General features: G+C 48.4%; 1 long non-coding RNA gene across 1 annotated transcript; it reads right to left on the bottom strand.

Moving 5' to 3' along the window:
• Positions 1-3,599: 3,599 nt before the first annotated feature.
• Positions 3,600-5,833, bottom strand: LOC136355548 (uncharacterized). Its single transcript, XR_010739819.1, has 3 exons — positions 5,689-5,833; positions 5,061-5,126; positions 3,600-3,776 (listed from the first exon to the last, which is right to left on the bottom strand). It is a non-coding gene; the product is annotated as an uncharacterized lncRNA (long non-coding RNA).
• Positions 5,834-7,555: the final 1,722 nt, after the last annotated feature.

Raw genomic sequence — 7,555 nt, 5'->3', positions numbered from 1 at the left:
TGTTGTCATCAGTTAGCACTCAACGTATTCCTTTACACCTTTAACCTTGATGAGTTCTTTCCCGTTGGATCATCTCCCAGGACGTGGCGTTGCCTGGTAACCGGTGCTTGCATTTTTCACTCCGTGTAGCATCTGATACCGAGTGGAAGATTTCACTCTTTGCCTTCATAGAAACACTTTTACCTAGGTCATCTTGCTTACTTAATGACAAGGTGACTGTTGCGGGGCAATTACAATCAGGGGTCTTCCGTGAGCGATGCAGAGCATGCTTCTGTTTATCAATCACCTTTCGGCCTACTTCTTTCATGCTAGAGAGCATCTTTGCCAATCCCTTTTATCAATCTTCTTTCGGCTTATCTCTAACAGGTGGTATTCTTTAATGTGGATTGCGGACGCTTCTGGGGACGATGAGGTCCTTTGGCTTGCTGCCTTTCGGTGAAACCTTGATGTGGTTCGTCAAAAAGCTGCACTGACTACCTTCAGGGAAATACATTGCCTGCTATCTGTATCTATACCACTAGGGTTTAATTGCCGATGGTCATCTTTAGTGCTTCCTCGAGATGGGGAGCATCCAAATTGTTCTTCTGCCACATCACCTTTGACCTTGTTCTGATACCAGGTAAACTAATTACCAACCATCGACTATTATGTTCTCAAATATTGATGTCTCCTGGATCTCCTTATCTGTTGGCAGGTATATCCGATCTTATCAACGTAGAGGCATGACGAGTACCCTTCGGGGTTTCCTCCAACAATCCTTATCTTGATCTGTAAAAGGCGTATCCGAACTCCTATCCTCAACTACTGTCTCGTTGGCTTTTTAACCCAACACAGTTTAATTGGTTTTCTTTTCCATCAACAGGTTGGTTATTAACTCGAGGTTGGAACACAGTTCCTCTGAAATGAGACCCTAGGTCTCCTATGTCAGTAAACAATTATACACATGATCACATATCCGCATCTTTCAAACGAATCCTCATGGAACTTGTCTGTATTACACATTTCTCCCTCATTACATGAATACGAGGCACTGCCTTAAACGAAAAGGGACGGTGCTTAACATCGGTACATTGTATCCTCAACATGAATCATCTCTAAACATAGCAAGCTCACTGTTTACAGACATGATTATATTTATGAATTTCATGATTGCTGCAAACTTTCGATTACACCATGATAAGTAGCGGACTGAAAACCACAAACATGGCTGCTCATTTTGATTCTGGAGAGATATAGCTGGCATTGTTCTAGTGACTGCATCCTTGATTGGTTCTGTGATGATGTGATAGGACTGCATAATGCTATCATTCACAGGAGAAGCTTCCTTCTGATTGTTGGTTGCAGCGGATGACGGTCTTCTGCTTGGTATCGCCCTCCGGAGGTTGATTGCCCTTGGCTCGGCCTGGAGTAGGTCGGGGAGAGACACAACTCCTTCCATCTACGACAATTCTTTGCTGAGGCTGTCGTTGCAGAGAATGGTTGCTAAGATTTATTGCCGAGTCAGGTGCAGCAGGTGGAGCATTGGTGCATTGTTTCTGCTATGGGTTCTGATTAACACGAGGCCTTACGGGTACGGCGTTTGCTCCAGTGACCACAATACGATTGGAATGTCTGCTTCGTGTAAATTGGCGAAAATGTGGAGGTCGGGGACAGTTTTTGGAGTAATGCCCTTCTCCACTGCAGTTGTGACAAACAATAACTTTCTTACACTCGGGTTCTTCATCTTGTACTTGATTTCTCAGCTGCTGTATTGGAGCTTCTAAAGGTACAACGCAGATACTGGCATCTGTCTTGTCAGCTGGTGGCTGGGGCTGAAATTGAGCATTGACACCTTGTGGTAGTGCACTCATTGGAATTGGAGCTGTTGCAACGCGGGCTATAGGACTGCTTCGGGATGCATGGATGACCATTCGTTGAGGAGCAAGCTTCTGATTGCAGGGAGTTGCGTGGACTGACGTGCCGGCAGCTATGTTTCTCGGTTTTGGGCACTTGTCGGCGAAATGACCCATTCCTTGACAATTGAAGCAACAGATATCTTCCCGGACTCGGCATTTTCTTTTCTCATTTTGATTCCTCTGTCCTGGCACTGGAGTTAGGCTGAAACTGTAATCTTGGCGAGGATTGGTGTTGCCTTGATGCTTCTCTCCGTTGAAACCGGCGGGTTGGTTAGCCATCTTCTTCGTCAGCAGAAAACTGAATTGACAATCTTTTGGTACATGATCAGTTCCTTCACAAAAGAAACAAGTGATCCTGCTCGTTGGACACCTGTCGGGTGGATGGTCTTCCTCACAATGAACGCATGTAGAGGCACACGAGCTGGCAACATGTCCGATTTCTCCACAACGAGAGCATGCCTTACGTTCCATTTTATCCTGGTTGAAACCTTGGGGAGATTTCTCATCTTCATCTTCTGAGGAGACTTGATCTGAATCTTCACTATCAGACACTCTACCTCCATTAGCTAAAAGATGCTCTGTCAACTGTGGTGCACCTCGGAAGGTGTTTCTTCTCTGACGTCTTGTCATTCCTGGTGGAGGCCATTCTGTGCTGGTAATGATCATCTTACGAACTTCACCTTCGGTTCGCATTGGTGCTTTTCTTTTCTGCTGAGGACAGTTCCTTGCGTAGTGCCCTTGCTCATCACACATAAAACAGATGATACTTGCTTCTTTTGGGTCAACATGTGGCATGGCATGAGGGGCCTTCTGGGATGTTGGCGGTGCGCTGACTTGTGGTGTGAGTGCTTGGACTGCCTCCAACTGCACCTGAGGTTGCATCTGACTCGGGTTCAAAATTGGCATCCGATGCTGCTGTAGTATCTCTATAAGCAATTTGTTCTGGTTAATCAGGTGTTGGACCACTGCCGCACAACTGGTGTCTTGTGCTTCATTCACTCGGGAGCTTGAGGTACCAATGTCCTGACTCCTGACCTTATTGCCTTTCTCATTGTCAGCCATCTGTTGCAAAGGTTTGGAGAGGGAGAGAGGGAAAACGAAGGGGAGAGACAGATTAGAAACTAAGGATAGGACCTTAACAGATCTAAGTCTTTTGCTGTTATGATGTATGTTAGGCTTATTCTGCAAGTTGATTAAGCAAACAACCTAGCATGGTTACATCACCACCCACCGATGCAAACCACGCGCTACACACACAAGCAAGGAAACACACGACAAACGAAACACTAGAGGGTGGCTTAGGTTCTGCGACGGGTTCTCCAAGATCTTCACTCCTGCTTCACAGCCGGCTTCACTGCTTCCTCCACTTCACTCGCAGATCCTGCAGTCTTCTGGAACTTCGGCAAACAACTGACGATGTCCTCTTCTTCACTGACCTGACCATCTAGTACTAGTTGAAAATCCGAAGAAGGAAGAACGGAGTAAACCTTTTGCAAAAAGCATTGGGGGAAGGAGAAAAGAGGAACTTTCGCAAATAATTTTTATTTATAAAATATGTCCTTAGGTTTTATCCACTTGGCTTTTCCTACAGTCGAGATGGCTCTGATACCAGCTTGTCGCGACCGGGAAAATTGCCTTTTCCCGAACGCTAGTGTATTAATCCCCGTCCCAGGAAAAGCCGGGGTACACCATACAAACATGATATAAAAGACACATCTTTATTATATCGATAATATTTACATTATTACAAAGGCACTTAAGGCCTGACAATCAAAAATAAACAGCAGCGGACTAGCGGGCCTACGGCTCCATCTTCACAGGCGCTCAACTGGGGTATAAGCCAGGACTCCACCTAAGACCTCTCCTCCAAAGCTTCTCTTACTGAAGGGGGAAAAGATTGAGCAAGAATGAGTACAACCACAGTACTCAGCAAGCCACACCGGAGAATGCATGATTAATGCAAGGGAGTACAAGGAGATAATAATATAGGGGTTCAGTTTTGCAGTAAACAGCATTTAAAAGTCACTTAGTTGCCCAAAGCTATTTTATAAAGACGATCCTAGAGCTACACAGTGTTATTAAACAAGGCCGTGAACCCTCACGAACCTGCCTTAACCCAAGGCCTACGATGAATTGGACCGAACTGGCAACCCGACCTGGGTCCCAGCTCGTCCCAAGCCAACCCAGGCCAACCATTCCATATTTTAGTTGTTGAGCAAATTTTAAGAATTGAAACACTGACCTGGGTACATTGCTAGGCTTGCCCATATCCGAGGGCTCGGCTATTCGAATAGATTTACTCTGATCAGAGGTGTACATCTTTACCCACAAGACACCTCTCCCTCACGTGTTGCCACGTGCCACATACCACCACGGTATACGGACGGAAGACGTGACATAGTTTCCAACCCATCCTAGCCTTAGACAAGAGTACCGACCCAATCCTACCTACGGCCGGGATACCCGGGACAGGCAGGTAGAACTGAGCCCCTAGCATTGGGCACCAACCCTCCGCCGTATGACATCTCGACTACCGGGCCGCAGCTCGTGTAGCCTTCATTTGCCCTGGAGAATGTCCATCGAAGCCCGACTTCATCCATCTCCAATCCGTGTACTTTTGTTTATGACTAGACTGAGCCACAAACTAAGCCTTACCCATTAGACATGTGGAAGTACGGTAGTGCTTTGCAACAGAGGCCCGAGCTTTAGTCCTTATAGTGGCCGGGGTGCTACTTCCCATAACTGGCATGCACCCAAACCCCACCGAAAACAGGTTTTAGGGGTTTTGAAAGAGGAAGAGAGGTGTATGTCCAATTCCATCATAATCCAACAATTCCACAGTGTCCAAATGATATGAGAATTTCCCAAGTCTAAAGTTGTAAAAACCACCTAATGTTGCCTAATTAACCAGCGAAGCATCTACCTAAGTTCATACTAGTGGAACCATGAGTAGAGTGTCCACTAGTTGAGGTTTTGTTTAATCTAGGGTGAACAAGGTAATAACAATAACAATAACAATAATAATATGGTCGTAACAAAGATAAATAGGCATGGCTAAATAAAACAGTGACAACGCGGGAATTTAAATAAAGCGATAATGCAATAATTTAAATCAACATAATTTTATAAAATGGGATTCAATATGATCAAGATGATGTGTCTTGCCTTGCTCGCTTTCCCAAACGACGGCTTCAACTTCCACGAAGAGCGGATCTTCCGAAGCTGCGGCGTCTACACGACCAACGGAAAAAGAAAAAGACTTTTACTCTAATAAACTCCAAACAACAAGCAGGAACAAAGCACAAAAATGGGTTCTTTACTTCTTAAGGAAAAATTAGAGACTTGAACGGTCCAATTCCGAGTTCAAATGGCCAAGATATGGCCATTTGAAGTTTATATGCTCTTTAAATGGATATTTGCGAATTTCTTCATTTAAATTTTAATTAAAAAAAACGGATTATTGCGTCAGCCGAGGGAGGGGACGCGCGGACCGGGTCCACGGGGAGTGGGGCCCACGCGTCAGCCCCACGGTCCACGGTGGACCGGGCGCACGCGGCTGGCGGCGGTCGGCGCCGTGGGTCCCGCGCGTCAGCCGCACCCGCGGGCGCGGGCGGCTGACGGCCGGGCCCACTTGGCAGCCGCGAGGGCGCGCCCGAGGGCGGCCTCGCCGGCGCGGCCGACGGGAGCGACGCGCCCGCGCCCCGATGGTCACCGCCGGCGACCATCGGCGCGGCGGAGCGGCGCCCGAGAGAGAGGAGGGAAGGGGGAAGGCGAACGGCGGTCCTCGGCTCACCCCGGGACAACGACGACGACGAGAACGGCGGCCGGAGCGGAGGGAGACGGCGGCGCGGCTCGGGATGACGATGACGACGGTGCTCCGACGGTCGGCGAGCGAAACGGAGGCGCGGACGAGGTCGACGGCGATGCGGCGATGCCGAGGGAGGTGTCGCCGAGTCGGGAGGAGGAGCGGAGCGGCGGCGGCAGCTAACCGAAGCACGGCGGCGACGGCGGAGAGAAGGTGCTACGGCGCGAGCACGATTCCGACGGCGAGAGTGAGCGGCGAGCGGCGGAAACGAAAGAGCGGAGCTCGGGGAGGGTTTAAATAGCGCCGGGGGAAGGAAAGAGCGGCCGGAGAGGGAGGAATCGCGCGCGGAAGATTCGGCTCCATTGATTGCGCCGGCGACGATTACGGGCTTGATTCGAACGAATCCGAGGGAGAGAGAGAGGGGAAAGAGGGGGAAACGGGGGAGGGGAACGCGGGGATTAATTCCCCCCTCTTGATTGCACGCGGGGCGGACGGGAGCGGCGGGATTCGCGGCGGCGGCGGCGCTAGGGCACGGGCGCTGGCGGCGGGCGCGGCGAGAGGAGGGAGATGACAGGTGGGTCCCACCTGTCAGCGAGAGTGGCGGGCGGGCCCGCCTGTCAGCGGCGCGCGCGCGCGCGGGGAGCCGATGGGCCGCGGAGGAGAGGAGAGAGAGGGAGGGAGAGTTGGGCCGAGCCGGCCCAAGAGAGGAAGGGGGGGAAAGAAGACTTCTTTTAGGGTTTTTCTTTTTATAAACCTTTTCGACTTTGTTTATTTCTTTTCAATTATTATTTGTGCTCTGAAAATTCCACTAAAATTTGAGGGCTCCTTTTAGACCAAGGAGAATTTAACAAAAATTCTCCGGGTCACATTTGAATTTTTCTTGTACGTATTTTAAGGTTTGCCAATTTCTTTTCGAATTTTAATTAATTCTATTATTCCTTTTAGAAGATGATTTTTATTTTGGGATGAATTTATCAGGACGTGACATCTAGCTCGTGCCTGCCGTCAAGCGCCTGTGGTCGTCGCCCTAGTCTTCCGCTGTTTTTCGTTGTCTTTGTGTGCTGGGCCTTCGCTGCCCGTGTAATGATTATATTTACGCTTCCGCTTGTTAAACTCTGAATTGTATCAACTTTTGGTGTACCTTGCCTCCTGGGACAAGGAATAATACACGCACGTCAGGAACGCCTGTTGGGTGATTTCCGGTCGTGACACATCTCGACTACCGGGCCGCAGCTCGTGTAGCCTTCATTTGCCCTGGAGAATGTCCATCGACCCCCGACTTCATCCATCTCCAATCCGTGTACTTTTGTTTATGACTAGACTGAGCCACAAACTAAGCCTTACCCACTAGACATGTGGAAGTACGGTAGTGCTTTGCAACAGAGGCCCGAAGACCGGTCCTTATATGGCCGAGGTGCTACCATCAAAACCATGCACCCCGAGCCCAGCCTAAAACCATTTTGGGGAATTTTGAATAGAAGGAGCGGTGTGAAGCCAATTCCACAATTAACCAACAATTCCAGAGTGTCCAGGTGATATGAGAGTTTCCCAAGTCTAAAGTTATAAAACCACCTAATGTTACCTAATTAACTTGCGAAGCATCTACCTAAAATTAAACTAGTGGTGCCATGAGTGGAGTGTCCACTAGTTGAGGTTTTGTTTGTCTAGGGTGAACAAGGTAATAATAACAATAACAATAATAATAAGGTCATAACAAAAGTAAATAGGCATGGCTAAATAAAACAGTGATAACGCGGGAATTTAAATAAAGCGATAATGCAATAATTTAAATCAACATAATTTTATAAACTGGGATTCAATATGATCAAGATGATGTGTCTTGCCTTGCTCGTCT

Source organism: Oryza sativa, chromosome 3, assembly GCF_034140825.1.
Source record: "Oryza sativa Japonica Group chromosome 3, ASM3414082v1".
NCBI classification, from domain to species: Eukaryota; Viridiplantae; Streptophyta; class Magnoliopsida; order Poales; family Poaceae; genus Oryza; species Oryza sativa.
The sequence above is the reverse complement of the archived record's forward strand: the minus strand, read 5'-3'. Positions and strand labels throughout refer to the sequence as shown.